Source organism: Mytilus galloprovincialis, chromosome 11, assembly GCF_965363235.1.
Source record: "Mytilus galloprovincialis chromosome 11, xbMytGall1.hap1.1, whole genome shotgun sequence".
Taxonomy (NCBI): domain Eukaryota; kingdom Metazoa; phylum Mollusca; class Bivalvia; order Mytilida; family Mytilidae; genus Mytilus; species Mytilus galloprovincialis.
The window spans coordinates 84196578-84205324 of record NC_134848.1 but is presented as its reverse complement, the minus strand read 5'-3'; the positions used below and the strand labels follow the sequence as shown (position 1 = coordinate 84205324).

General features: G+C 32.5%; 2 long non-coding RNA genes across 2 annotated transcripts; both read left to right on the top strand.

Moving 5' to 3' along the window:
- Positions 1 to 517: 517 nt before the first annotated feature.
- Positions 518 to 1518, top strand: LOC143051454 (uncharacterized). The gene is made up of 2 exons (XR_012970781.1): positions 518 to 655; positions 1300 to 1518. It is a non-coding gene; the product is annotated as an uncharacterized LOC143051454 (long non-coding RNA).
- Positions 1519 to 4591: 3073 nt separating this feature from the next.
- LOC143051453 (uncharacterized) lies at positions 4592 to 7285 on the top strand. Its single transcript, XR_012970780.1, has 4 exons — positions 4592 to 4746; positions 4996 to 5070; positions 5820 to 5898; positions 6971 to 7285. It is a non-coding gene; the product is annotated as an uncharacterized LOC143051453 (long non-coding RNA).
- The last annotated feature ends 1462 nt before the right edge of the window (positions 7286 to 8747 follow it).

The following is an 8747-nucleotide window of genomic DNA, read 5'->3' as shown; positions in this document are numbered from 1 at the left end:
TTTACAGTGTTATCTCCCTGTAGTGTTAAGTACAACCATCATACATGTGGTTCATTGACTGGTTACTTCATTACCTTGCTTAATAATAAGGTATATAACTATTTATTCTTATGTGATATTTGGTAACGTAAAATGCCGCTAGATTTTATTATATCATTGAAATGAAATACGTGTTACGAATGTTACGACATAAACATATATATGTGTCATCTAAAATCAAGCCAAATCTTAATTTTTAAATTCGCTGTTTCAAAATCTAAAGGACTATGGCTAATTTCATTTTTCGTACTATGAAAAAAGTGACTCATTCAAATATCTTTCCAACCCATCATGACGTTTGTATGTACGCTTTGAAAAATGTAACCCAGAATGCATTTGATTATCAAACGGAGAATCGTATATTTAACAGTACTTGTTTGTTATACCTTAGGACTCAAAAGGCATTTGTAATTATACATCGTTATTCACCAAAACCAAAGTTTCCGAATATATGTGTAATGATTTATATTTATCAGATGGTCCAGGAACTAGATTATTAAATGAAGTCGATGTCCCAATCATGGACAGTAACAGATGCAAATAATACCTTGGCAACGTTATTTACGGAAGTAACATTTGTGCTGGATATAATCAAGGTGGCAGAGACGCTTGCCAGGTAATATGTTTACTATGCTCAACATCGTTTGTAACGTCTATTTTAATTGGACAAAGTCACTTATGTTCATGGCATCGATTTACATTTGATGTCGGGACTTACGCGCAAGCGCAGACGATGTATGACTGATTGTTAATGTATGTTTTAACGTTGTTTGCTATCAGTTTCATTTAAATGGAGAAAACAATAATGCTCAATATGAATTGAATATAAGTCACTTGGCGTTAAGATAATTGTTAACTTATCAAATTAAATGAGGTAACGCTTATATAATTGTCACTGAGTCAATAAGGGGATAACCTCATTGTATTTCAAGCCTTGATGGTATCAATTGGTGATTTGATGGTCGCAAATAAAGTTTACTGGCGATGCGTTAGCATAGTCAAAAAATGGATATTTGCGACCATTAAATCATTTATTGATGCCGTCGGAGCTTAAAATACAATACAGCTATCTCCTAAATGTGTTGCTAAAGTAACAACGTGAAGGTGAAGGTAAAATGTGTAGGTGATTTTATAATCTCGTTACAAATAGTTGAAGTTGTAATTTCGCTACATGTAGGTGCTTGAGTTATCAAATCGTTATGTATAGGTTAGTCTAAAACTATGTTTCATGTGTATAATTATATTTTAAACTCTATACAGGGAGATTCTGGTGGACCTCTTGTTTGTAAGAAGGACAGTGTCTACAAAATAACAGGAGTAGTCTCGTGGGGATATGGTTGCGCCAAAAGACATGCACCAGGAGTGTATACTAGAGTATCCTCGTTCATTGATTGGATCAACACAAATAAAGCTAGACATCCATGCACAGAACAGATAATATAGAAACCGAAAATAAATATTTTTATTACTGGAGTAAAATTTGTGTTATAACTAGTTTGTCCAGAATGAACACGATAAATTCAAAGTACATTTTTAAATGAAAGCAAAATAAAAAATAACGAACTTCGAGGGAAATTCAAAACGGAAAATCTCTAACGTAAATTCTAAATCAAAAGTTCAAACACATCAAACGAAGAAATTACACATTTCATATTCTTGACTTGGTGCAGGCATATTTTCATGTAGAAAATAGTGGATTCAACCTAGTTTTAAAGCTAGCTTGACGTTTCACTTGTATGACAATCGCATTGAATTTCATTATATTGACTAGTGTTTCTTTAGTTTTTAAAATTAATCATCGATCGTTGCTAAGGACAGCACAGGTCACCAATAAAAGCTAAGTCACAGGCCAACTTACCGCTGAACGGAGGCTTCTTGATGTTTGATTTTTCAAAATATCTTGTTTCTGTATGTTATTGACAACAAAATATTTTTTAGAAAAGTGAAATATTGCTTATCTTGAGAAAAAAAATCACCCCTTAACTAAAAAATGTGAAAATAATCATGCTGGCAGATTAACATTTTTTCCATAAGTCAGTTTTTTAAAAGTATGTCTTGAAACATACACAATGTTGCCAAGAAACTAGTTTAACCTGGTCACAAACAATGTGTGCTTGACCGAATGAAGGTGTTTGTTATTCAGTCTTCCCCCGAGGGTATCACTATCCCAGTAGTCAGTACTTCGGTGTTGACATGAATATCAATTATGTGGTCAGTTTAATAAATTTTCTGTTTATAAAACTTTGTATTTTTCGAAAAACAAAGGATTTTCTTATCACCGGCATATGTAACCTTAGCCGTATTTGGCACAATTTGTTTAGAATTTCGGGTCCTCAATGCTCTTCAACTTTGTACTTTTTTGGCTGTACCACTATTTTGATCTGAACGTCACTGAAGAGTATTATGTAGGCGAAACGCGGGTCTGGCGTATAAAATTATAACCTTGCTAGTTTTGATAAATATTTATCGTTTGTTACTGTATATCATATTCGTTTTTCGTTCATTGTTTTGTACATAAATCTGGCCTTTAGTTTCTCGTTTGAATTGTTTTTATAGGTGTTTCAATATTCAATGCTATTTAGGAGAGGGTTCAGATCTCACAACACATGTTTATCCACACCGCGGTTTTGAGCCATCCCAAGTCAGGAGCCTCTGGACTTTTGGGTCATTTATATTTTTCGGTATTTGAAGGAAGTAATACACATTTTTTAAGGGCCACCTCCTAGTGCAGAATTTTCAAGATATGCTGGAGACTCATTGGTAGCCTTCTAAACTGTACTTTGGAGATAATTTCTTTTGTTTAACTTTAATGAATTAGCTTATAAATAACAGACAACATATATCTGATTGCTAAAAACCTCTTCATAGACACCAGAAATGAAATTTGTATTTTCGTCAGACGCGAGTTTCGTCTACAAAAGATTCATCAGAATAAAAAGAAGTTGAAAAAGCAAAAGAAAGTTTGAAGAGCATTTTTTGCAGTTTTGCCGTATACAGCTAAGATAATCTACTTCTGATGAAGAAAAGCCTAATTATTTCAAAATTCACTGCATGACCATTAACATAACTCAACAGAAATAAGTACAATAATTTGCCTTTAAATTACATTGCTGTATGATATGATAGCAACACTTTTGAGGTCAGCGTAATTTTTCTTTTTTAGTGTTTAACGACAACCTGTGCATGGTTAAATGACCACAGTACTGCAACTTTTAGATTCTAGTTACTTCCAAAAAATAAGTCACTGAAAGTGAAGTTAAAGTCAGTGGTTGTCTTTTGTTGATGTGTTACATATTGTTTTTCGTTCATGTTTTGTTCATAGATTATGCCTTTAGTTTTCTCATTTGACTTTGCCAATTCGGTGCGATATGTGGTATGGACTTTGCTCATTGTTAAAGGCCGTATGCTGGTCTATAGCTGTTAATTTCTGTGTCATTTGGTCTGGGATGGTATCAGGTGTTCAAGACGGGTAAGCAGATCCTGCTCCACATGTGGCACCGTCGTGTTTCTCACAAATGATATACGATGGATTTTTAGTATATATTCTGGGTATTGTCATTGCTTATCATATTGATAACGAGTTATAACATTCTTTTATTTGTCGTTATGATTTTAAATGTTGATGTTTAGTATATTTTTGGTGATTTTCATTTGACTTGCTCTGTATTTATACATCCCGTTATTGTGTTATTTTTCTATGACAATTTATCATCTTAATAACCTGTTAAAGTAGTCCGTTTCTGTGTGTGTTACATTTTAATGTTGTGTCGTTGTTCTCCTCTTATATTTAATGCGTTTCCCTCAGTTTTAGTTTGTTACCCCGATTTTGTTTTTTGTCCATGGATTTATGAGTTTTGAACAGCGGTATACTACTGTTTCCTTTTTTATTTGTCTTTATGAATATTACTTCAACTGTTTAGTCTACATTTGGGGATATCCATTTGACGTAGCTCTCTACTTATACGTCCCGTTATTGTGTTGTTATGCTAGGGTGATTTTCTTTTTATTCTTATCGTTCGTTTTTGCTAAGGTGTTTTTTCTATATGCCGTATGTGAGTTTCTTTGTTACATATTTGTTTGTTTTGAAAGTGGCTTAGATTAAACACAATGTTGACTGCTACACCCCTATTCTATCATGTTTGTCTATTGTGTTTCTTTGTTTTGTTCACACATCGTTTTCAATATAATGGAATTGTAAATGTTTTCATACAAGTGAGAGGTTCAGCTAATTATAACACCAGGTGTTATCCACAATTTTCTACATACGAAAATGCCTGTACCTGGTCACGAATACGGCATTTGTTCAATTCGTCTAGTGTGGTTTAATGTTGAATTTGCCATTTGATTCCGGACTTCCGTTTTAGATTATCCTAGGAAGTCGGTATTTTGTTTATCTTACCCTTTTTCTTCACATGAGTACAAATGAATTTGAGTTTCTTTCCAAAATATTTATTATTTATTATAAGGTCAATTATATATAGGCTATATTATTCCTTTGTGTTCACACTATGTACATAGATAAGACAGATCATTCATCTTATTAAAGTCAAAATGTTATTCCACACTGAACAACACCGTATTAACAGAATAGACAGGATATTCGTGGTAGGGATCAGTTGTTTTTCTGTAGTACATTTGTGTATAACGGTTTATCTGGCACTGAAGGTTTTCAAACTAGAAGCAGTCATAGTGACAACACAAAATGGAGTAAGTGTGTAACATTAGTTCTGTCTCATCAATATTTTCCATTCTTTAATTTGTCTTTTAACAAAAATTATTTCTTTCACGTTGGAATTAATTGTAACAACTTGTTTTTGCTGTCTCATGATTTTGCTTGTCCTTTAGATTTCAATTTCTTTTTGTTTTGTTGTGTATGTATTGTGGAGGTATTAAACTCTATGACTAATTTTCTATAGTTTGTTTTATAAATATTTTCAGGCTTATTTCTATTTGTAGGTCGATTGTGATATACATGAAAACAGAATCGTGAAGAGATCCAACGCTTTGGTCGAACAACTGATAAAAGTACAGGTATATAAACTCATCATAGACATCAGGATTGAAATTTTATATTTACGCCAGACGCGAGTTTTGTAGACACAAAAATAAACAATCACGCTAGAAAAAACAATGTCAAAAAAGGCCAAATAAAGTACGAAGCTGAAGAGCTTTGAGAATCAAAAATTCCTAGACGTTTTGCCAAATACAGCTAAGGTATTCTATCCCTGAGGAAGAAAATACTTAGATTCTCTATTCCTGAGATATATATATAAAGGAAGATGTGGTGTGAGTGCCAATGAGACAACTATCCAAACACATCTATAATATTATGGAATCTCTAATAATTTGAATCATGGGTATGAAATTATACATTATTTGGAAATGTTCATATGTTGATATATTTCATTGTTCATCTAACAGGTAATTCACAGTACATACCTCATATGTGCATTTGTTTTTATACTAAACGCTGACCTTATCAATTTTGATATGGCATGGAGATACCGAAATTAGTTTCTAAAATGAAAAGGACGTCTGTCATACTAATTCAGGAATTAAAATAATCATCCCAAAATATGGTTATTTTTAATTTTTAAATGATTACAAAATAATTCAAACTCTGTACAATTGATATGTTATATGGCGGTAAATAATTGTATTCATTTAGATTTTGACTTCAATAATCTTTTAACCCAAGTAAGATGAAACCCGTGAATAAAATTTCTAAATTTTTTATTTTTGATGATAGTTACTTTCTATTTTACATTCGCATATCTTAGAGTCAAATACTGTTGGAACACTGTCGTAATAGTACCCACATTTGTTCAGATCATGAATCACGTGATTGCAAATGCATTGGTAAGTAAACTGTTTAAACACCAATGAAGCACATAGTTTGAAATTGTAACGTTTAAATGTAAAGTAGCTGCTTTTGTATATAAATTATAACGACATAATAACATATTTGTGTAGATTTATATTAGCTCAAACAACCACAAAAATATTTGTGTGCACTTTTTATGAACAGAAAACATCCCCACTCCGATATAGTAAGATTCGTAATCCCAATAGACGTTATTGTTTGATATCCATTGCCAGTTATATCACCTTGTTTTACATGTAACTCTTGTCATTGTCCTCATTAGTGCATATAGATTCCTGTATATGATATAAGAACATAAGAACATATATAATTACAGCCCAGTAGTCAGCACTTCGGGGTTGACATGAATATCAATAATGTGATCAGTACTTCGGTGTTGACATGAATATCAATAATGTGATCAGTACTTCGGTGTTGACATGAATATCAATAATGTAGTCAGTACTTCGGTGTTGACATGAATATCAATAATGTGATCAGTACTTCGGTGTTGACATGAATATCAATAATGTAGTCAGTACTTCGGTGTTGACATGAATATCAATAATGTGGTCAATTTTATAAATTTCCTTTTACAAAGGTTTGAATTTTTCCAAAAAACTAAGGATTTTCTTATCCCAGGCATAGATTACCTTAGCCGTATTGGCACAACTTATTGGAATTGTTGATCCTCAATGCACTTCAACTTTGTACTTTTGTTTTGCTTTATAAATATTTTGATATGAGCGTCACTGAGGAGTCTTATGTAGACGAAACGCGCGTCTTGCGAACTAAATTATAATCCTGGTACCTTTGATAACTATTTACAATAACAAAATAGTATTCAAAAGACTTTAGTGTTTGAGTGTAACATATTTATACAAACCAAAACAATGATTTCAAATTATGACACCTAAAACAATACATCTTATTTCATTTACTATTACCGATGATAAATTTATCCTTAATCTTCTAATTTAAAGTTAATTAAAGTTATTCATCGTATTTTATCACTTTTGTTTACTTTTGAAGTAATAAATGCCATTTAAAGTCTGATATTTTTTTCAGAGGCGCCTTTGATCAATAATTCAACCAATCACATGTATGCAACACATAAAACAACCCTACTCATACCATGTCACGTTACCGGATATCCACTACCTTATGTCACGTGGACAGTAAACAGAAGTAGAATATCGAACAATAACAAATTTCTAGTCAGAGAAGATGGACTTCTGATACAACGTGTGGCATATACTGATCATGGGAATTATACATGTACTGTACGTAATATTATAGGATCAGATAACAGTACAGTGACTTTGGACGTTATGAAATCACTTTAAACATGTTCTGTGGAATTGTTTTAAAATTGTAACACGATGATGACTGCTTGACCATTTTATTTATTATGTATGTTTTAGTTCACGCATCAATATATTAATGTAAATATAACGGAGTTTGATGAGACCTTCGTACAAAGTGAGAGGTTTAGCGCTATAAAACCAGGTTTAATCCATAATTTTCTACATTTGAAAATGTCTGTATCAAATCAGGAATATGACAGTTGTCAGATGTTGATACTTAAAAATTCAAAATAGTTAGTGGCGAATTTATATGCTCAATCATTTAAACATTGTACCAACATTAAAACCTTTGATTTTTCAACTCTGTATATCACTATTCCACATACTAAACTTAAGCGCCACTGAAAGAACTCGTCAGCTTATGTTTCTTTAACAGAATAGCACTAGACGTTTTAAATGTCTAGTTTTTGGCAGGAATTCAGCTTACTTTGTGAAAAGTCATACCGAGTCAAGCAAAAAATACACCGAAGAGGATATCACTGCCATGCTGGACTTTTTAATTGACAAAATATTTGTTGAAATTGGAGGTGTGGTCTTCCAACAGACTATTGGAATCCCAATGGGTACCAATAGCTCTCCTCCTTTATTTGCAGATTTGTTTTTATATTCCTATGAAGCAGAATGTATCCAAGGGCTTGTACAGAAAGGAGAAATAAATTAGCCAAGTCTTTTAATTTCACCTTTCGGTATATTGATGATGTACTGTCTTTTAATACTAATAGATTCTATGATCACTTTTATTTAATATATATGCAAGTGAACTTGAAATTAAAGATACTACCTGCACAGATAAATCTGCTTCATATTTAGACCTTTTTTTCTCGAAATGACTACTGATGGTAGATTAAATACAAAAATTTATGACAAACGCGATGATTTTAATTTTCCTATAGTCAAATTTCCATTTCTGTGTAGCAACATTGCAGCGGCACCAGCATACGGAGCATATGTGTCTCAATTGATGCGTTACGATAGAGCTATCTCAAAGTACGCTGATTTTGTTGAACGAGTAAAACTGCTTTCTCAAAAGTTGCTAAGACAGGGCTATGAATTAATCAAATTAAGGTCATCACTAAATAAATTTTACGGTCGCTATCATGAGATGATTGGCCATTATGACAAAAGTGTGTCAGAAATCATATCTGATATTCTTCCTCAGTCATAATAACCCTCCATCATTACCGAACTGAACGAAGAAATAACACGACGGTTGCCGTATACGGTGCAGGAAATGCTTACACTTCCAGAGCACATAATTTCACTCCCTGTTTTTAGTTGAGTTCGTGTTGTTTCTTATTTCTTATTTATAACTGTTGATGTAAATGTCTTTTGGTTTTGTAAGTCTTTGTTTACTCCTTGGTTTTGATTGTTATTGTCTTGTTGTCCATTCGTTTTTGATGTATTTTGTCATTTGATTTTGCCTTGTGATTATGGACTTTCCGATTTGATTTTCCTCCAAGTTCAGTTTTTGTGATTTT